Source organism: Panthera leo, chromosome C1 (genome assembly GCF_018350215.1).
Source record: "Panthera leo isolate Ple1 chromosome C1, P.leo_Ple1_pat1.1, whole genome shotgun sequence".
In the NCBI taxonomy this organism is placed as follows: domain Eukaryota; kingdom Metazoa; phylum Chordata; class Mammalia; order Carnivora; family Felidae; genus Panthera; species Panthera leo.
In genome coordinates, this window is record NC_056686.1 from 152460464 (window position 1) to 152483216 (window position 22753).

The 22753-nt window shown below is 37.0% G+C and overlaps 1 long non-coding RNA gene across 2 annotated transcripts in view; it reads right to left on the bottom strand.

The window, feature by feature from the left end:
- Positions 1–560: 560 nt before the first annotated feature.
- LOC122227840 overlaps positions 561–22753 on the bottom strand; it is a 179351-nt gene continuing 157158 nt past the window's right edge. Inside the window, exons 1-7 of one of the 2 annotated variants that reach the window (XR_006206240.1) lie at positions 6800–6849; positions 6128–6177; positions 5061–5136; positions 3739–3844; positions 2532–2606; positions 1729–1845; positions 561–688 (exon numbers count right to left, since the gene is read on the bottom strand). This is a non-coding gene — a long non-coding RNA (uncharacterized LOC122227840). Of the gene's footprint in view, positions 689–1728; positions 1846–2531; positions 2607–3738; positions 3845–5060; positions 5137–6127; positions 6178–6799; positions 6850–22753 lie in introns of those variants that run through there. The other variant, XR_006206239.1, reaches the window with a different exon arrangement.

Sequence of the window (22753 nt, forward strand, 5' to 3'; positions counted from 1 at the left end):
AAAAAAAACGCAGGGCATGGAACACTTCTGGGTTCACCTATACCCCCAAAATAAATTCAATCAGTAAATACTTTTAAGACCCAGTGCTTTGAAGGCTGTTGAAATTTTCTTTAAAGCTCAAAATTAGCATCAACAAAAAACAAAGTCAATATAGTTAAACACGATTAAAATGTAAAACTTAGGCTTTTGTTGTTAATTTAACCTTAGAATTTAAAAGTGTTCTGTACTTAAGACCCAACTTAATATACTGCATAAACCATTTTAAAACTTGGAAAGCAGTCTATATTTTTCTGAAATTGTGTTTAAAATCAATTGCAATCATTAATTTATTCCAAATAGAACAAATTATGCAATTATTATAAAACAAGCTGTATTTTTCTATTACTTAGAAATACATTTTGTTGTTAGGAAATATATATAAACTAAGACTTTAGATTAAATGTAACAAAAATCAAATCCAAATCTTGATTCAAGAAGACAAGAAGAATTCATTTTAAGGATACTCTGATCTTCACAAATCAAGGACAAAGTAACAATTGCATTCAAGGACACAAGTATCATTAGGATTCTCCCTTCATATCTGGCTTCCATTCTTTGAATATCCGATTTAATCTTCTCTTTCTCTTTGCAGACCAACTGCTGCTGTTCTTCTGGTCTTCTGAGCAGGAAAGATGGCTGTTGATTTCTCCTGAATTGTATAAAGCACAGCATCAAATTCCCAGAGAGAAATTGATTTTGCAGACACTTTTTTTTTTCTAAAATGATGTTAGAGTCTGATGGGTGCAGCGTGGGTGAAGTACCCAAACTGCTGGACAGTTATTTGTAACCAGCAGACCAGTAACTAGAGAAGGGACTGCAGTTTGTTTTACTTGGGCTAAGAGAGTCCTTCCCTGAACCTATCAGCTGCAATCAGCAGTTGTAGACCATCATCCTATATGGCAGTCAACATCATAGCCATTATATTCTCTGAAGCCAGTGAAGTTTTCAGCATTGAAATAATATTGTTTGGGCATATCTTTGTTTTTTTCTTGGCAATTCCTGGGAATTGCAACAAAGAAGCATTCTGAAAGTTAAAGAAAGGGGCTTCACTTGACTCCTTTAAGAGTCCCTCGTGTCAGTGATAGAGTCTACGGAGGGTGGTAAAGAGGGTAATGAAGACCCGTACTTGCCAAGCCCTTGTCGTGATAAATTTCAAAAATTGAAAACTTGTCAGACTTGGCACTGAAACTAATGATAATAATACATGTCTGGAAAATGGGTTAACATAGTTAACACAGAGGGAAGACATTATTTCAATTCCTTTGTCCCCTCTAGATAGAGTAAAACTGTGTAGAAATAACCCATCATCTATGACCACCACTCTATCACGGCCTATTGGGTGGAGAAGGGCCTTATAGGCTTGCTTGTACCCTGCACTGGCCCCAGCCTGTGAGTCCCATTATGTTTGTGCAGTTCAGGACAGAAACAGAGATTCGGATCAAGGGTTCTCTGACATTGCAGATTTGTATTCTGAGTGATCATAAAATAGTGCTGCCAATAGCCTTTGCTTTTATAGCTCTGTGGGGAGACAAAGAAAATAAGATTAAGGAGAAACTGAGAAGTTGTGATAGAGTGCATTTGAGGAGTTCCAAAAGGGCCCTTGGTCTATAAGAGGAGAAATATACATATGTGTTCAGAACAAAACCATTCTTGCCAACATCAATGAAAGGCGTTTTGAAGGTACTGTACCTTGGCATTCAGCTGGATACAATTGAATTTTTTCAGGTGCTGATTTGTAAACTAACAACTTTAAAAAAGCTCTTTGTTGCTTTACAAACATGAAGTGGTGTGATTCCTCTGGGAATTCTGAACAAGCAAATATTTTTGTTAGACATGGCAGTGTTTTACAGGAATATGTTACTTTCATTGGTTTCAATGTAAATCCTGAGAAGAATTTTTTACTTCTTGTGTAAAGGGCTTGGCAAAGCATCCCATCTAGGAATCAAGCCTATTAATATGTGAATTACATACACAGCTCCCAAGGCGTGGATGGGAGAATAAACTTCATACTCCGTATATGCAGCAGCTATATTAACATGATAGATTTTCAGTCTCTACAGGATCCATTACTGTGTTTTGGGCCAATAGTCCATGAATTTGAAGGATTTATACAATGGACCATAACAGCTCCTTAGGTACGATTATGTCCCATCAGATGAAAAAATGTCTTTTTAAAACCTTCCTATTAACCTGTTTGCTCCATAGACCATAATCCTTTGAAGGTTAAATTATATACATAGCAAAATGGGCCAGATCACCTCATTTTGTGTTTTAAAATGTATTTATAGTGAAAAAGCTCTCCAAGATGGGAGAGTGGGAATTGTACCCAAGAGTACCATCAAATCAAGGTGATTTTTAAATGTGAGCAACAGGTACTACTTGTAATTTCTGCTAAGGAAAGAAATCTTGACAATCCAAAGATAATACTGACTCCTTTATGTACCATTTACATTCAAAATCACCTGAAAACAGATCAAACAATTGAATACTACCTTAGCAGTCAAATAACATGAGATAACGGCTCTTAAATCTCAGGCAGGCACAAAGAATCACAATAAAGATGTATGCTACAAATTAAATGGAAAAACATTGTTAAAATATTATGGTGCCAAAAAAAAAATATTATGGTGCCTATGTGTTATTTATTTTTGGTATGTATAGGAGAAGAATGAGGTCACCTGAATTTTGTTTGTTGTTCTTTTTCTTTTGAGAGAGAGAAAGGGAGCCCAAGTGAGAAAGGGACAGGGAAAGAGCAGGGGAGAGAAAGAGAGAGAAGCGGGGCTCACCCAAAGCAGGGCTCGGGCTCACCAGATGCGGGACTCAAATTCACAAACCATGAGATCATGACCTGAGCCCAAGTCAGATGCTTAACGACTGAGCCACCCAGGCATCCGTGGGTCACATGAAATTTGAATTATTGATATGATTCTATTTTTTTCACAAATACTGTCGTACCTAGTATTTTGTTAAATAAGGCTAATTATTTAATGCATTTTAATTAATGTATCAATAAAGTCTAAATTATTAATTTAATATTCCTCTCAGGTAATAAGAGGCTACTGCTACCACTGCTCTAAGCCACAAAAGCAGCTATAAATATGGAGTTGCTGGAGAGAAGTACTTGATGATCAAAGCATTGCTAAACAGTTGCAATGAACCACAAACCAGCCTCCAACTACCTAGAACCCGTCCTGACAGGCATGGTTGCTCTCATTTCAAAGATAAGCACTGATGGCACAGAAATGTTTAAGATTTGGAGTGTGTAGGCTAAACAATTCAATTAAAATATTTGAAATCAGAATAGCGAATGGCTCAATGCTGAGAAAAGATGATTGTTTTTTCAGTCAGGTACTTTGGTGAATGCCTTTCTACTCGTATCCTGACATGTTGTTCTCCTTCTTCCTTTGAATTCCTATTAGCGATGTTCATTATTTTTTCATAAGCTTTGAGATCTTTGGAGAAATGACAATATAAATCTAAAGAGAATCAGAAAATAAACGCAATATAAACATAAAGAGGACCAGAAAATAAATGTCTGTGAACTGTCCTACTGCCCTCTTCTTTTTAGCAAAATGTCTGTGAACTGTCCTACCGTCGTCTTCTTTTTAGCAAATGAAGAGGTGGAAAGAATGGACAAGGTAATAAAAAATGACCAGAAAAATTACATCATCCCTAGGTAAAAAGTCTCCATTTTCTCACTCAAATGTGTTCGTCTTCTGTACCCCACTGAGTCCTTATCAGTACATGGAGGGTGATAGTACACATCCTTACTCTCTCATGATGCAGTTCTCCTTTGGATAGAGATCTGTAAATGGATTTAATTATAATATGGATTCCCTTCTAATCTGTATGCTCTGCCAGCTCATTTGTGAGCCTATGCATTATTAAATATGTTGTGATAATTAGGAAGGCTACACTTAAAAGTGATCCTTACTTAGCCTAAATATAAACAACCAGTGCAGTTGTGTTGTCTTTCTAGACAACATTTCTCCACAATGGTAGAGCAATTAAAACTGGAAAAATCCAAATAGTTTTTTTTTCTTTCTCTTTTCTATATCTGGCATGATAGAGGCCCATTTTTATTCAACTCAGCTCTTTCTTTTAAAAATATGTGGGAGAGAGAGGGGGTAGATTTCTACTCTAAAGACCTCCAAGACTATTGGCTTCCTCTTTGCCTTCATTTTTGGGTTGAGGCCCCCATATCACAACAGAAAGATGTTCTCACTCTGCTTCCCTAGGCATTTATGATCTGCTCTTACAAAGCACACTTGAGGAATGGCTAGGCAAACCACATAGCTGAAATGCCTTTTGGGTCTACTCTTTGATTCCCAAGCTCTAATTGGAGTTATGTAGAGACCGAGAGAAAGAGCATTAAACATCCACATAGAGCCACAGAAATCCCCCCTTTTCTCTCTTATTTTGGAGGCCTGTGGGAGTGCCTTCCAAAAGGAAAGGTTACAATTACACTGGCTATTATTTAAATCTGCTTCTTGACATTGAGGTAATGTTCTCATTTCCTCTCCAAATGGACCATTCGTCCAGTTAGGCAATAGAGCTTTGTTTTTGTTTTTACTATTTGTTCTTCTTTGTTTTGTTTTCATTTTTGTATTATCCAGTTGTGAATATTTAGCAATGAAAATGACAAGCACAAATTCATGAATATAAATGTTCTCTTTGACATTAGGCCTGACATAGCCTGCAAGTACAAACCTTCTGTGGAAAGGATTTTATCTTATTACCTTGTAAACCACTAATCGCACCAATTCTTAATGGATTAATCTTCTGAAAGATATAATGAATATGGGAGTATTGTGTATTTCTTGTTGCAGAATTTTGCCATCTTCTAAGATTCAAGTTTGTAAAAGGGGAGTGATGTTGAGAGTTTCATACCAAAAAAAAAAATCTCTCAACTTTTGTATGCTAGGTATTCATGATTGTGACCTAATTTGAGCTCTGTGCACCAGACCAGCATATGGGTTGGGCATAGATCTGCAGACGATAACATAGTAGAGAGAGCTAACCTTCCTTCCCCGTCTCCTCCCAGGCAAAAATGTGCACCAGTCACACGGCTGAGCATTAGGTAAACCTAATGTTGCCCTTGATGGGAGAAAAATATCAGGTTCATTAATATTGTAAATAATATGATCAATTGGGAACACATTGTGTCAACTACACATTAGAAACATTTGCTTTTAAAACCTTTCGCAGCAATTACCCAATTGGTATTTATAAATTACAATCACACACACAGATCAAGGAAACTCACTAGAGCAATTACCTATGCATGAATGATTTCACCTTTCAGGACACTAGTAAAAGTAAGACATCAAATAAAATAGTTTATCTTTCTCTGTGGTCTAGAAATTGAGAGCTAGTCATGCTTAAAAATTAGCATTAGTGGTCCAGGTTAAGGTCATGTGCCAATCCCAGTGATTCACAAGTAAAGAAAAGAAATAAAGGAAAGGATAGAAGAAAAATGGAAAATAGAACAGAAAGAAGGCAGCCAGCATTGAATTAGCCTAGAAAACTTTAAAGCGGATATGCAAACATCTATCTGTACTTTTCATAAATAGATTCAAGAAATAATTGGTAGCTAGCATCAGATCCCTAGCTGGAAATAGTTTCTGAAACAAAGCCTGAAGACATTTGTGTGCACACCAAAAAAGCTATATAACATGCAATTCCACTATTCCATATAGATGGGATACACCGACCATCTTTACAGTTTTGGACACAGCCTGGTTCCCACGAAAATAGATTTCTTCCTTTGACTTCACAGTTAGAGAATGGTAGGTTTAAGGAGGAAGGAGGGGGAGGTAATGGAGCAGTATTGAATCTTTTGGGAAAGTACTGGTACAAATACCCTATGATGGCTGGCCCAATTGCACAAATCAGTTTCCCTCTGAAGCTTCCGTTGGTATGGTTACAAATCACTGTAAAGCATAAATGATTTAAAAATACACGATAATGTTGAAGTTACAAGCTACCCAATAATTATCCCAGGGTGCGATGCAGCTGTTTGATATTATTATCAAATGCTTTAAAAGAGAGATGTCACCACTTAATCTAATTCCCTACAAAGTCATACCTTAACTACATTTTCTGTATGTTGTCTCCTCCTTCGCTCCTAGGATATTTCTGTAAGGAAAAGCACAGTGGATCAAAATTGATTATGCAATAAGTTAGACCACTCTAATGTCTCATTTAGGTCCAAAAAGGATGAACAGATTGATTGTGAGACAATTCTTCTGCTCAGTCAATTCCTACTCTAGCCATGTTGGGTTTCTTCAAACCTGAGAAGATCAACTGCCCTTTGTTCTTGCTCATTCCTCTGTCTCATATGCTTCCTCCATATTCTCATGGTTCATTAAAGCTCTCACCCAAACTTCACCTGCTAAGTGATTGCTCCCCCCTTCTCCACTCCTTTATCACTCCATCCTTTTACCATGCTCTATTTTTCTGCATAGTACTTATCATTCTCTGAATGTGTCCTATCCATTTATCTACATACTACAATATAAGTTACATAAGAGCGGGAGTTTTGTCTCTCCTGTTCACTATTTTCCTCATCAGTATCTGGCTTGTAGAAGACATGCAATGTGCAAATGGTGAATAAATGCACTTACTGATTACTCATACATAGAAACTAGCAACTAGTTATTGACCCAATGGTTGGTTATACTCCTGGTTGTAGCTCTAAAACTTTAAGACTGTTGTAGTTCTACCAACGTTCTTATTGCAATGAGCTATAGATACACACCTCTCAACCGTAGGCAGCAAGGTGTTTAGCGTAGGATATGTAAGAATACATTTATCTAAAAAAAACAATGAGAGAAACAAAGCATTGCATTGTGTAACACACTTGGCTGGCTTTGACCCAAGATAATCAAAACCCCAACACAACCCTTCCTAATGAGAGATGTACCTGCTTCCCATTCTTGTAAAAACTCTTAGTGTGGGTATTCATTTGTGCAATACCTGGACAATAAGGAATCGTATTTTCAAATCGTATCAGTTTGTGTCATAACCTTAATGTTACTTAAAGCTACACCTTCAGGAAAATCTATTTGAAAATAAAAATAATTACTTAAGTATAGTGTTTATATTGTAGAATTTTGGAAAAGTAATCAGGGTAGACAGCTACTACTTTGTGTTACAAATCTCAATGTGAAATTTCAGAAATTCTCCCTGCATTAAAAATGAATTAACTGTGTGATTATTAATTGTGCATATTCCAATCCCTTTGTGCTGTACTGCATGTTTCTTGAATCTCATTTGAATCCTTTGGCTAAGTAATGTGTCAAGGGGGGTACGAGCCTGAATGCCTGAGTTATTTAAAAGGCAGGACAGCACTTCCAGATTAGAATACCAATGAGTGGGGTTAAAAAGGCTCTGCTGTAGTTGGAGGGCAGCTCTCAGTCTGAGAAGTACCTGAAAAGGACCTCTATGGACTAATTTTCAGAATCACATTGTAATGTGGGCTCATGTCAATCATCAGAACAGACAGCTTCATCCCATGATATAAACTAGTTATACATTCAAGAGCTGCCAGAAGATCTTCATTAAAAAGGGACTTAGCATTAAAGGAAGAAGGTTGTTTTATTACAATACTTCAAACACAGTTTTTTGTTTTATATGTTCTCAGAATTCTTTTTTGTTCTTTGCTACAATATCAAAAAAGTACCACAGAAGAAGGAAAACATTAAATATTCCATTTTTTAATAGGAATCAAGGAAGCTTTCTGGTTTAAGGCATTAAAATCATATACATTTTTCCTAAATTTATTCATGGCTTTGAATAACAAAAAGAAATCTCTAGATGTAATAGGAGGATGTTTTTAATCTTTTGTGGGAAGGGATTTGCAGAGCTGACTACTGAAGGTAAAATATCTACTGGCAAAGTATATCAGTGAGAGCTTTATACATATAAATTTGTATAAAAGCTTTGGGCTCTCCACAGTTTCCAGATACCAGTTAGATATTACAATTGATGTCATTAAAATTTAATATAATTGTGTTAGGAGGAAAACAGGAACAATATCCATGTAAGTAAATCATTGACATTGTAATCTAGTATTTAAAGAAAACTTAACAGGGGTTTAATAAAACAGATAATGTCTCTTTTTACCTATATTCCCAATGTCATATCAACACCTTAATTTAAATATATTTGTACAAGTCAGGTAACCTCTTCAAAATATCCATCACATACACCTATTTACCTAAATCATCTGGCTTCTGTCACGAAAAATGTCAACGTGAAAGGCTTGGTAAATGGAATTAAAACAATTACGTAGTCTCCTGTAAATAAGGTATTTGCCTCCTAGGCTGCCATAAGCTATGTTTTCTGTCATTCGCTTTCAGTGAAGAAAATGCAGCGTTGTGAACCATTGTCTTTCCTCCAATTCCAGTGCATGGAACTTCAAGTTGCCTTCATTATTTAAGAGTGTTCCTGATAGATGTATGGATACTTATTTATAGAAAATTCATTATAAACCACCATTTTCAACTTTTCCATATGACACAATATGCCATTTGTTCATTTTTAGTGTTTCCCCTCTGGAGTCCACGTGGAAGTAAAATCACCAAAACTACTCATGAAAGCCAGGGAACTGTCCTGGTAGGACTTTCTCCCACTATCGGGACAAATAGAGCTTACTTAAAAGTCTTCTGATGCTCAAAGACCAAGGGCTATGATTAAAAAAAAAAAAAAAAAAGTCTGAAACCTCTGTCTTCACTGTTTCTCCCATGCAATGTCTTGTTATGTACAATTATCCATCTTATCATCTTCATATAAATAGGCTCCAAAATTCACAGCATAGAAACGACTGAGCATCCTTTCAATGTTTTTAGTACTCATGGCATTCAAAGCAGTTGGTAAATTTTAGCAGCCAAAATTTGAAAAAAGCCATAAATCAAATTTTTGTCTGATCCCCACAGTACTGTGGAAACATGCAAAATGGAAGAAGCAAAGAGAGGAATGTTACATATGTTGCCTGTACTTTCTCTCCTCTTCAGATTTCTCTATTTCATCGTTTTATACCACTGACATGTTGCTGCTTCATCTATACTCATAATCTGGCTAATGATAAAAACTCAGAAACACATTTTAATGAATAAATTAAAAAATATCAAACAAATAAAGTCACGGGGTGCCCAAGTGCCATTTTGATGGTAATTTAATGAAAAATTGGCTGGAAACATACAAAATGGAACTGCATATAAACTGGCCTGGAATTTACTGCTCCTTGTTACCGGATTCAGGGCAAAAAAAAAGTGCTAGCTCATTGAATTTGGCTGTTTGTTCAAAATATTTCAATACAAAAATCATTAAAAAGATTAAATCTTGTCTTTAAGTTAAATGGATGGGATTCATGGTAAAGACTTATGAGTTGGGAATACCTAATTAAATTAAATTCTATTATCTCTAACTAAGTTAGAATATCACAGAAAAAAACAACAACAACAACAGAAAAAGCCTATGCTATTTATATTACAGTTAGATTTTCATCTCCATGAAAGTGTATTTTATGAATATTTTTAAATGTTTATTTTTGACAGAGAGAGACAGAGCACGAGTGGGGGTGGGACAGAGAGAGAGGGAGACAGACAGACAGACAGACAGACAGAATTTGAAGCAGGCTCCAGGCTCTGAGCTGTCAGCACAGAGCCTGACACAGGGCTTGAACCCACGAACCATGAGATCATGACCTGAGCCAAAGTCAGATGCTCCATTGACTGAGCCACCCAGATGCCCCTATTTTATGAATTTTTAACTTAATCTTCACTTCTCTGGTTAAGGATAGTTTTGTGACCAAATATTTTCTTAAATTATATCATATTTTCCTATTTTGATACATTTAAATCATTTAAGTTTGAAATCAACACTGTTTATTGACATATTTTAAATTTTATTTTGTCTGTTTTCTCCCTATCTAAACTGTTAAAGAAAACTGAGAAATGAAAAAAAAGTACACCTGTTAATACTTTGTGATTCTGTTCTGTATCTTGTCTTCAGATGAGCCCTACCAAAACTCTTAACCCTGACACATGGATCTTATACCAAGACGCCTATTTGTCAGATATACTCATCTATTTATTGAAGGACACAGTGATTTTCAGCATTAATACATATATGGATTAATCAGATATTTTTAATACACTGTGTTTAAGGACCATTGTCTTTAGCATAGTTTTTTGGGAATAACCAAAAAACTCATCAGTCGTGGGCACAAAAAATACCTTGAACACTAACGTCTTATTTTCTATGGAAGCACCTTCTGGGAAAATCTCAATGTGTGTTCTTTTTCCTCATAGAGCTTCTATGTACTATTTCCATACTATGATAACTTCTTAGTAAACATAGCTGTGGAATGACAGCTACAAAGGAATGAATCTATATACTCCACGATTATTTAAAACTCTTCAGGAAAAACTTGGCTAAAGGAGAAAGTGGTGTAGCTGTGTTCTATGAATCTTTAGGGTAATATTGCAAGCCCACTTTTGGCTATGTCAGGATTTATGAAAAGGTTAAGGAATTTGCAGAAATTATACAAATGTATTGAAATATATAACTGGATCATTAGAAACTAGAATTCCAACTGAAGAAAGGACCTGACTGCCTTTATTTCACTTTATGTGTGTGTACACACACACACACACACACACACACACACGTGTATACATACATATGTAACATACACACATAATGTGCATATCTATGCATTCATATTTATATACATATCCATATTTATATGGATCATTAGAAACTAGATCATTAGAAACTAGAATTCCAACTGAAGAAAGGACCTGACTGCCTTTATTTCACTTTATGTGTGTGTATACACACACACACACACACACACACACACACATGTATACATACATATGTAACGTACACACATAATGTGCGTATCTATGCATTCATATTTATATACATATCCATATTTACATACATACTACAATAAACACATGATACAATGAAATGCATGAATATGTATGTATACATACGTATAGATATATCTGTGTATTTTAGAACTTTATTTCATATAGTATATATTTCTTAACCCTTGTTTAATGAAGCATGCTCTTGATATTTAGTAGAGATGATTAACTAATTTTGAATAAAAATACATTCTTCCTACAGGAAAGAAACACACACACATATACATACACATGCATGTATACAACACGTACACATGTACATACGTGTATACCTATGTACACACATATATGTACATATACATATACACACATAGAGACACTTTTATTTAAGGAAAACATATGTATATTTTTAAATATATAGGGCGCTTGGGTGGCTCAGTCAGTTAAGCGTCTGACTTTGGCTCAGGTCACGATCTTGTGGTTTCTGAGCTCGAGGCCTACGTTGGGCTCTGGGCTGACAGCTCAGAGCCTGGAGCCTGCTTTGGACTGTGTGTCCCCCTGTTTCTCTGTCCCTCCCCCACTCATGCTCTGTCTCTCTCTTTCTCAAAAAATAAATAGACATTAAAAAATTAAATATACATGTAAATGTTTACACCTATTATAAATATATGTATATAAATGTCTAAATGAAATGTACATTTAATGATGATTGTGTTCAAAAACAACAGTAACTTACATAAATTAGAATGTAGAACCAAGAACAAAACATATTCAGATTTATCCAAATTCATCCTTGTGAGCCTCCCATCGAAATATTACCGACCTCATTGTCACAAATTTAAAAGGAAGGAGAAAACTGGGGACGGAAGCGGGAGGCAGAGATAGACACTGAGGCAAAGAAACATGAATATAGCTGATCCAACCTGACAATCCTTTACCGAGCTTCAGGAGGCTTTCAATGATAGTATTCTAAAAAGGCTTCCATGTAACAGCAGTAAAGACACCAGCAACAGCCACTTCAGGCAGTTCAGATAGAGTTTCCCTCCGAGGATGGAAAGAAGTGATAAGTGGAATGCAGCTGTAAGCATCAGGACTTAGAAAGGTTTCTCTACTTTATATATTGATGGCCGAGTGGAAAGAATGCGCAGCAAGGTGAGAATCTTGCTGGTGAAACAAAAAACCAAGGAAAGGCAGTCAATAAAAAGGTGGGTAGCAGTACAGTTGCACGATGAGAAACCTTGAAGTTAAATGGCATTTTGCAATTCGTTGTAAAAGGAAGAACAAAACCACTGAGACTGAACAAGAAGAATCTCAAAAGGATTCTCCATTTACAAACGTGCCTTCAGAAAAACTGAACATGGAAAAAGGAACCGGCTTCAGATCTGATTATACTTCATCACAGCCTCTGGATGCAGAGTGAAACACTGTGTAATCTTCTATAGATATTTTTTGACATGTGTGTAAAAAATAAAGTTGGAAACAGTTTACTGATTCATAAAATCGAGACAACTATTATAGAGTCAAAATTTCCTTACATCCAAAACAGTATGTAATCCTAATGAAGTGCTTTTAGAATTATTATCTTTACAGATTGATAACTTTTCTAAATCTAGGGACAAATGAAGTGAAGTGAGAGTGAATTTCATGTTTCTGAAATTTCTCTTTTTGATAAACATTATGATAGACATAAACTGTGGCTTCTTTATTCATTTATGGAGGAGGCATGTACGTATGTATTTATTATTTATTTGGAATATGCCAACACACAGCTATTTTAAAATATCTGTAAGTACTACATTTTGTAAACAAGTAGCCAAAATTTTCAGTTGTTTGTTTGCTTGTTTACCTTTTATAAGGTAGCCAAATTTGCTTGTTTGTGTTTTGAATATCTGAGTGTGGGGCAGGGCGGGGCGGGGAGGGCTTGGAAGGAAGGTTGCATTGTTACTCCATCGGTGAAATTGATCACACTAACCAAGTATGGACAAAAAGAAGCAATATTCCCTTTTTAAAATGTTCTTGCACAAGCATGGTCATATCCACTTCCTCTTAACAGAAACACAGCAATAAAACGTAGGTCTCAAATATCTTAGTCAATTAGGACGATCTACTTTGAAGCAGAATATTCTTCAAATTATAGCATGATAGTTCCTCCTAACTCTACCGGGATAGGGCTGCTATTTAAAGAAACTCTGTGGTTTGCGAAATGACGGTAGGACAAAGAAATGTACACAATCCTGAAGGGAGCCGAAAGGACAGATGCTGCAGGCTATCTGAGCTTCTGTTAAATATGAGAAGCAAGGGGCATGAACTTAAGCTAGAGAATGGCCTAGCACTAAAAAGTGCTTCCAACTCTTTTGCAACTGCCCTTTGCGGAATAAACAGCCCAGAAAAAAGATAACAAGCAGCATACACACCAGGAAGGTGGGCAGTGGCTCTGGACAGTGCAATGAGCAATTTAATGAGTAGGAATCCTCAGTGTGCCATTTTCAGGTTAAGTATGTATATGAATGCTCCCCCAAAATGGGCATTTCCATTACAGCTAGAAATATTTTTAGGAGTTTAGGAGTACCTATATTTTTAGGGGTTTAAAATCATACTGTTGAAGGCCAAATATCTCTCTTCTAAATATTTGCAGTTCAGTAACACCTTTCAGGAATTATTAAGAAATCAAAAATGCTTCTATCTGGGAAAATTGTATACACATACAGTTTTATAGCTTTTTTTATATAAAGAGCTAGTACATTTTTAGTCTCCAAATCTAATCCGTCTGTTAAAAATGAAGTTCATTTCTTTAAGTAATCTAATTCAATTCCTTTCCTCTTATCAGGCACCCATAGAGCAGAGGACGTGAGAGAGTTAACAAAAATAAGTATTAATCTTGCCCTCATGAAGCACTTAGGAAGGCATCAACAATCACGATATTATAGAATTATTACAGCTGGAAAGGGCTTTCGAGGAAACTCCCTTCATTCTGAAGACTGCAAGTGGAAATGTCAAGCGACTTCTATCTAGTTTTGTGATCTGAGCATTCGGATTCTCAATCCTCCATTTTTAAAAAGTTCCATTAAACAGGATGTGGTATCTAAACCGCTTGCTATACTGCCCGGCACAGAGGTAGCACTTCACAATGGTTGCTAACGCCCTATAAAAAGCCATAGGTAGGACGGGGAACGCTTGCGCGAACCGACACTAAGCGCAGAGGCCCGGCGCACGTTCAGGGTAAGGCTAGGGAGAGTGTTGGGCCATTTTCCAAACGTGTTTTGGCCCTTCCTTTAAGTTGTCAAGCAAATGCTGTTTCTGGTAGCCGAACATTAACCCGGTTTGCAACCAATTCTCCCAGCGTGGTGAGAGCAGAATGTCCTTCAATCCCTACGGATTAGCGTGGACCAGTGGAGACCGTCTTCCGTCTTTATGTGCCGAGTACCTCTCACATAATAGGTTCTCAATAAAAGGGGCTCCGTAATAGCTGAGTCAAATGACAGCAAAAACAAAAACAAAACAAAACAAAAAAAACAAAAACAAAAACAAAAAAAACAAACAACAACAACAAAAAAAACAACAACCATGGAGTAATAGGAAAATTCTCACTCCGAAAACCCAAACGTGAATGATGAGGATGCGCTTTGCTCAAATGAAGAAATGCACATGGCACTCCTTACCCCCTTACAAATGTTTTGCTTGCAGAGTTATGGGCACAGGTGTGTCATGCATGGGTGTTTGGGGACACGAGCCACGGCTTTCGGTGCAAAGCAACGTGTTGCGGGCGGGTTCTCCCCGTCCTCTCACTGATTATCAAGAGTGACCTGCAGGTTTTTAACCTCAAGGAGCGGGTTTTCGGTTGGCATAGTGCCATCCCGATCTCTCTCCTGATAGAGTGCCTCTTGTTTGACCAACCAGACCAGCTCACCTGTCTGGGACTCTAGATACTTAGGGGGAAATTTCTAATTAAGCTAGTCTATACATTTAACATGTCTGGGAAATTGTAGAGTTAATGGCTACAAACCATTTTCGATACTTTAGACAAGGGATCCCTTTTTTTTTCTTTTTCCATTTTCAAAACGTGCCTATGGGAAAAGGGAAAAGGGAGAGACCTGTGAATTCAGCCCCTCATCTCCCTTTGTGGTAGCTGTTAAGCGAGTGCATTAGTAGGAAGGAGAAAGGATAATAGGGCTGGTAATTGGCAGGGCTGTCCAACTACACCTCCCCTCTCTCCCACCACTTGGCCCTGCCCAATTTATCTCTCCCATGTCCCCTTGATGCCTCATCTCTTCACCAAACTTTTACAAAGTTGCCCCCTGTATCTGGTGGCTTGTTATGTAAGGATTTTCATCAAAGCTCCCACATGAATGTTCTTCCACTTGTTAAATCAATATTAAAACAAGAAAGAACCCCTAGTTTAAAGCATCCGTGTTGCCAGTCCCCCAGCTGGATGGCCACTGCCAATGGTAAGTGGTGAGGGAAAAGTATAATTAAAACTTCACTTTCAAATAGAGCTCATAGTTTATACCCAGTAAGAAGCTCTTTTCACCACGTGAACTTTCAGGTGACTGCTCTGAACAAAATAGGTGCTGATTCTTTTTATGTGAAACCCTTAAGATAACTTTAACATGGTCCTTTGCAGCTTAATTTATCATAAATTCCGGCACCATTTATCACTAAATGCAAAATGATGAAGAAATGGCTCTATTAAATCTGAATAACTACTGAATTAAAAAGCTGTTAAATGAGTTGAAGCACATAGTACCGTTAACAATATGTGGAAGCGTGTTTGGCTGGAATAAATTACTTTCACAGTCATCATTTGAAGACAGTCTACCTTTGGAGAAATATGCTCAAAATTTCACATCTTGATTCCCTGACTAAATCCACACGTACTGCTAATGTGCTTTTAAATTGACTTCACAGAGAACGTGAGAAAATGCCTGGTCTGAAATTCTTGGGTATCAAAACAAAATTCCTCTATTTAAAAACTGGAGAAAAGATGACTTTAGAATAGGCGTGTAAAATCTAATAGCAAATTCCAATTAAGATGTGCTTTATTTTCCCATTTTAATCTTTCGAGAAATGGCTTTGCAATATGTTCATGGGATCTAGCACACAAATTTCTCAACAATAGCTCTCTCAAGATGAGTATTTTACCATAGCCTATACATAGCACTTTTTTAAATAATAATACAAATATCAGTTCAAACACCTAATGGATTGCTCTTCATCCTGAGAAATTAGTTGGCAATTATAAACAGAGTATTGTTAAAAGCAGGGCTCTGTCACATGATGGGTATGCCATTTCTATTCTGAAGAGCATTAACAAAAAAGGCTTAAATAGCAAGACATTTATGAACCTCACAATATAGTATGTGGATTCTAGACTTTTACAGAAAGCACTCTCAGAATCTGTGCTGATGACAGAGCACTGTTCCCCAAGTCTGTCCCCTTGCAGGCTTTTACCACACAGAGAGGGGGTTCTTAATTCTTACCCACATGAGGAGGGCACCTTGGAATGTCTTTAATTATCACCCTGGTCTTGTGGTTAGAAACAAAGACTTTTCAATAATAGTGTCCTATTGCATGTTTAGAGATACTTCAGTGTGAAATCTTTAATAAAGAGGATTTGTGAATGAACTTAATTAGCCCTGTTGAAAACATCCAGAGAACAACAATCTCATGTCTACAGAGAGGGCTGTGTCTTGGCATGGGGCAGGTTCCTTGGGGAGACTATCTCTGTGGAGAGCAAAGGTACGATTGCCCAAGAAAACACGAGCTTTATTAATATGTGTACCAAATGCAACATCTAGCTTATAGAAAGCAGTTTATTTGACTATTCTCAAAGCCAACCAGATATGTTGTTTTACAGGATTTCCAAAATATCTATGGACACAATGAGAATTTACACACCACACATACACATATGCATGGAGGCAAATTGTTGAATTCCAGAGTAGTACAGACATACCTTTGCTTTGTCTTTCTGTTTTAAAAGAAACTATACGACTATGTAGAAAAGAAAGCACATATCAATAAGGGCTATTTATGCAACAATGGTTTCTTTCTTTTCTTGTTCTCATGCACCCCTTCTCATCCTCCATTCTGTCAGCCCATCTACCCCAGGAAAAGAGCCTGATAGTACCTAAGTTATTATGTGAGGTGAGTCAGAGAGAGAGAAGGATAGACCACAGAAATTGGAAGATTGAGTGAAGGGAATAGAGTACTTACCTTCTGAGTGCAAAACATAGTAGGTCATTCTCTAAGAGCCGTGAGAGACTCTAGTAGGCTTTGGTAGCCGTGGGGGACTTTGAATCTGGTACCCACATCATTCTCTCTTGTCCCATTTAATTGTCTCAGAGAGTGCTTTCTGCTTAGGATATGCCCTTTAATTCTACAGAGCTAAGGAACCTTGGAGGAAGCTATTGAGGTGGTTATAAAGCTTAAAACTCTTATTTGTTTATTTGCTTGCTTGTTTGTTTTCTTGGATTTCTATCGTAACTTTCCTGTCCTAGTTTAATTGGGGAAAAAGTAGGTAAGGATTCAGGACTCAGGATAGTAATCTATCCCAGATTAAAAATTTTGTACTTGGCTGAGTCTCCCTCATGCTGTGATGCTGACTCAGTGAGTGTTTCTAAGATGAAGGATCCTTCAAGCATACACTCTGAGGAACCAAATTAAGTGACAGCATTGAAACTAGAAATCTGAAAGTCATCTCTTACTTATTTCCCTTTCGGTCATCTTCCTAGTGGCAGGAAAAATTCTAAAGGTCACCCCCCCCCACCAAGTTTCCTGTCCCCAAATTTTTCAGTCAAATGCTAATCTAGAAAATGCTGTGAAGGGATGTTGCAGGTGAAACTAAGGATACTAATCAACTGATCTTAAAATAGGGAAATAATCTAGGTAGAACCAAGCAATCACAAGAGCCCTTACAAAATAAAAGAGGAAGGCAGAAGAGTCATTGAGAAAGCTGAAACAGTGTGAGAACAATCCAACACACCATGGTTCGGCTACGTGGAAGGATCGAAAGGATGCTGCTAAAAGTTCAGGGCCATCTCCAGATGACAGCCAGCAAGAAAAAGGATCTTAGTCCTATAACCACTTGAAACAGAATCAGTAAACAGCTTAAAATGAGCCTGGGAACAGTTACTTCCTAGAGCCTCCAGCCCCACTGAACACCTTGATTTCACCTTGTAAGACTAGAAGCCAAGAACCAGTGGAACCCCTTGGACTTCTGACCTACACAGCTGTGAGATGGTAATAAATGAGTACTGTTTTAACCGCCAGATTTGTGGTAATTTGTTATGGCCGCATAGCGAACTAATACACTCCATTTATTCTGACATTAAGTTCCATTCTCCTCCTTTATTTCTGGAATCCACCCCTTCCTCTCTTTGTTCATTGCCACTATTCCACTGAATTCTCATAATTCCTTCACTGCATTACCAAAATACTCCTAATGGGTTCCCTCTTTTTGTCTTCGTTTATCCTCAATCTATTCACCTTAGTACTGTAGGGATATTGTTTCTGAAACACAACTCTATTATGGTTTGTATGTCAGGATGGTTGATTTGCTGCACACAATGATCTCTCCAAGATCCAATTATGATTTTACTATATAACACTTCAAAGTCATAAACTCATGATTTATAAAAACAAACGGGAAGAAAGTTTATAAGTGGTAAAAAATGTCCATACATTTCTAGAAAGTGGAAAGCATAGAAATGACTGGCTATTCAAGCGACAGGGCAAACAGATCCCTGCTTGGATCCTTAGAGAGGGTTCTGCAGCCAGAGGGGGAGCCCATAAGCTCAGCAAAACTCAAGAAATCTGGGGTTTGCAAGAGCAAAGTATGACTGGGAGCAGGGGAATGAGCAAGGGGCTGAAATCATGAGGCCTAGTGGAAAGTCAAAAAACATAACATTTGAATTCCCACTTCTTCTACCTCTGTGCACAAAGCAAATGTTCTACTTAAAGGAAGTGAGCAAACCACCTGTGGAGGGTATGGCAGCGGGTGTGTATCTGGAGCACACAGAAAAATAGGATTTCTATTATTGGCTGCAGGCACAGCCAATGGCAGGCTCATTGACGACTCCCCAGGTAATGAAGTCTGCCAGTGGGGAAGCAGCTTTTCTCCCATTTCCCTCTTTTTTTTTTTTATTTTTAAGTTTACTTATTTATTTTGAGACAGGAGAGACAGAGAGTGTGAGCGGAGGAGGGGCAGAGAGAGGGAGAGAGAGAATCCCAGACTCTGCACTGTCAGCAGAGACCCCGCACCGGGGCTCAAACTCATGAACCGTGAGATCACGACCTGAGCTGAAATCAAGAATCTGATGCTTAACCAACTGAGCCACCCAAGTGCCCCCCTCTCACTTTGTTCTTATACATGAATGATCTTATGAGGATCACGAGACATTTGATGAAATTCTAGACTACAAAAGAGAAATTTCAGAGGAAACATAATTTCAATGAATACAAGATTTTGTTTTAAGCTCTAAATTGTATCATCAGAAAGACTTAAGAAGACATTACTACATGAAACAAACAAACAAAAAACATAATGTTATGAGAAAAAAGGAGTCACAGAGAATGAGGGAGAAATTTTATACACTAAAAATGTGATTACAAAAATAAGAAATCTTATAGATGGGTTTCAGGAGAAAAATCAGTAGTCAAGAAGCCAAACAACAGAAATCAGAAAATACAAATTAAAATTATTTTTAAAATGTAGAGGATTAATCAAGAAATTTTATAATCATGCTATTAGGAATTCTAGAAAGTAATTAAATAACAATTAGCAGAGGATTGCCCAAGGCCAAAGGGCATAAGCTTTTAAACTAAAAGTGGCCAGCACAACTAATGAGAAAGAACCAGAACTAGACATATTATTCTAAACTTTCAAAATGCACACTTAAAACATTTGAGAAGCTTCCAGAAAGAAACATATGTCTCTTAGTGAGAATCAGTCTGGCATCAGAGTTATCATCTTCACCAATGGATATTAAAAGGAAGATAATAAAACTGCAATGTTCTGCGGGAAAATAATTTTTTTTGCTTAGAATTCTATACCCAGGCAAATTATAATTCCAATGTGTGGGTAAAAGTAACTCTAATTTTATACATGAAAGAAATCATAATTTACCTCTTAACTCTTTCTTCTGAAATTATTTAAAATCTGTTCTACCTAAATACAGGCAAAAAGTACACATGCACACAAAAGGCTAATTGGATATTCAGGAAACAGTGTGTACGAATTAGGAGAGCAATAAAGAAAAGATGCAGGGTGACCTGATGTGCATAGGCCTAGAGAGAAGTTAGTCCCAATGGGAAATAAAGGAAGGAGGTTTTGAAGGGGATACAGACAGGGAATTACAAAGATTTTTTATTATTATCAATCAATTGGAAGTCCTTAAACATGCATTTAAAAGTCCTTAGGTGTGACAAAAATGCATGAAAAAGGAAGACATTAAGAAACCAAATACTGCTCAATAAAAATAGTAGATTTAAATAAAGTCTGTAGATTAACTAATAATCATGTTCCAGTGATAATTTCCTTAGTTTTGATCATTGTACTATGGGTATACAAGATGTTAACAATAGAGACCTAGGTGAAGGATGTGCAGGAATTCTCCATACTATTTTTTGTAACTTTAAGTCTAAAATAAATTAAACACCCCCCACAAATTAAGCAAAAAAAAAAGGTATGATAGTTGTATGCAACATGAATGTACAGTGAACGATAATTATGTAGTCAAGATGCAAACGATAGAAAATAATAAAAAAGCAATTATTAATTTAGTGTATGCTATAACTTTGGTTTTGTCTGCATCAAAAACAGTGTTAGCTGAGTAGAACACTGACATGGTAGATGGTCAAAATGTCAAAATAATAGCCCCTCGCTGCAGCTCTTACCAGGATTCATCTCAGAAAATTACCTGCTCCTGGAGAATGGAATTAAGCAAAGTGTTAACTGTAAAGTCACGAACTAAGAGACAGATGTGGAAATTGGGAAGAGTGTGCATGAACAGGAAGATGTTTACATTTTTCAGTGGTTGAGGCAAAATCAATGATGATTTACTGGAGCTTCTAATCAGGATTAGTGTCTGTGCAATGGCCACAGCCAACTGTATTTCTCCCTCACTTTACCCTAGACATGGGCAGAATAAGAAAACCAAAAGCCAAACCCTGACCTTGACCAAACTTGATCAGCACAGCAAGACAATGATCCTACCATCTTCACGACATACATGTTTCTAAGATTCAGAGCTTAATGATATTCCAGTAAATAGATTGTACATGCAGCCGTCCTAAAGTGGATGAAAAATAACAACTCTGAGTGAAGCGACTATTTTCTCACCTAATACAGAGCTGAGTGACCTCCAATGAAGGCCACTGGAATGCCTTTGTCATGATGGACAAAGATGAGACTAGACCAGTGATATGGAGTCCGTGGACATAGGGGGGATTATAGAGGATCAATTGACCACCACTGTAAATATAGCTGCCAACAGGTATGCTTTTGCCATAAATAAAAAAAGTGATATCCTTCTCTATGCTGGAAACACTTGAGTTTTAGGCCCTCCTGACTCATGGAATCTCTCCTGATGTAACCATTTCTTGCATCAACATCTTGCATCTTGTACTTTGATGGAGTCATAGTCACCAATACCATACCTCTCTAGGACCTGTCTACGAAGATGAAAGCAAGATCTGCAAGGATCAAACTGTTTCCAATAACTTAATTACATTCCAGAACAAAGTCCCAGCAAGCCAACAAAGAATAAATATATAAATATATATTGGATAGATGATACATACTGTGATTTTTAGCTTCTCGTATGGTACAGGTCATACTATATAAATGTATATATGAATACAGTTAACATATTTTAATGTATATAAACGTAATGTATATTATATGTAATATATATTTTGTAGACAAAAAAAAACACAAAAAAAGGGTAAAAATCACAATACCACCCATCAATCCAATTAAAAAATCATTGGGGCGCCTGGGTGGCTCTGTCGGTTGAGTGGCCGACTTTGGCTCAGGTCACGATCTCGCGGTCCGTGAGTTCGAGCCCCGCGTCGGGCTCTGTGCTGACAGCTCGGCGCCTGGAGCCTGCTTCTCCCTCTCTCTGACCCTCCCTTGTTCATGCTCTGTCTCTCTCTGTCTCAAAAATAAATAAACGTTAAAAATTTTTTTTTAAAAAAATCATCAGGCATGCAAAGAAGAAAACAAAACACAATAGAATAAGCAGAAAAATCAGTCAACCAAAACTCTCTCCTAAATGACACAGCACACACACACACACACACACACACACACACACAATTACCAAAGACATTCTAAAAATGCTAAAACTGTATCCCCATACTCAACAAGGTAGAAGAAAGATTGAACATGTTAACTAGAGGCATGGATGACAAAAAACCACTCAGATCAAGCCTCTGGAAATAGAAATCACAAGGCTTGAAGTAAAAAATATGCTGTTGAATAGTTTCCTTCAAATCATTAAGAAATGAAAACTCATGTGAAATACCACTATCAGAAATAATCACAGTTTAACATGGTGCAATATCCTGCTAGTAATTACACAGTATACATGGATATGTGTACATATGTGCAAGTAATTCTATATAAAGTGGTTTATACCACACGTTTAAATAGCATCAAACTTAGCAACGTAGCAACTTGTGAACAGATGACAGAAGTGCAAATGTAAGAAGTCAAGAATACAGGGAAACTATGGCAGCTAATTCTTTCTTAAGGAAATCAAAATATGCTATTTCTGTTCAATACATACACACGCACACACACACACACACACACAAATATAAATATGCTG